Consider the following 610-nt stretch of genomic DNA (forward strand, 5'->3'; position numbering starts at 1 on the left):
TTTTAACTTTACAATATTGTTTTGGTTTTGCCATATATCAACATGAATCCGCCATAGGTATACACGTGTTCCCCATCCTGAACCCTCCTCCCTCCTCCCTTCCCATACCACCCCTCTGGGTCGTCCCAGTGCACCAGCCCCAAGCATCCAGTATCGTGCATCGAACCTGGACTGGCGACTCGTTTCATACGTGATATTATACATGTTTCAATGCCATTCTCCCAAATCATCCCACCCTCTCCCTCTCCCACAGAGTCCAAAAGACTGTTCTATACATCTGTGTCTCTTTTGCTGTCTCGTATACAGGGTTATTGTTACCATCATTCTAAATTCCATATATATGTGTTAGTATACTGTATTGGTGTTTTTCTTTCTGGCTTACTTCACTCTGTATAATAGGCTCCAGTTTCATCCACCTCATTAGAACTGATTCAAATGTATTCTTTTTAATGGCTGAGTAATACTCCATTGTGTATATGTACCACTGCTTTCTTATCCATTCATCTGCTGATGGACATCTAGGTTGCTTCCATGTCCTGGCTATTATAAACAGTGCTGCGATGAACATTGGGATACATGTGTCTTTGGGATACACGTGTCTCTTTCAATT

This window comes from Bison bison, unplaced genomic scaffold (assembly GCF_000754665.1).
Source record: "Bison bison bison isolate TAMUID 2011002044 unplaced genomic scaffold, Bison_UMD1.0 scf7180017858736, whole genome shotgun sequence".
NCBI lineage: Eukaryota > Metazoa > Chordata > Mammalia > Artiodactyla > Bovidae > Bison > Bison bison.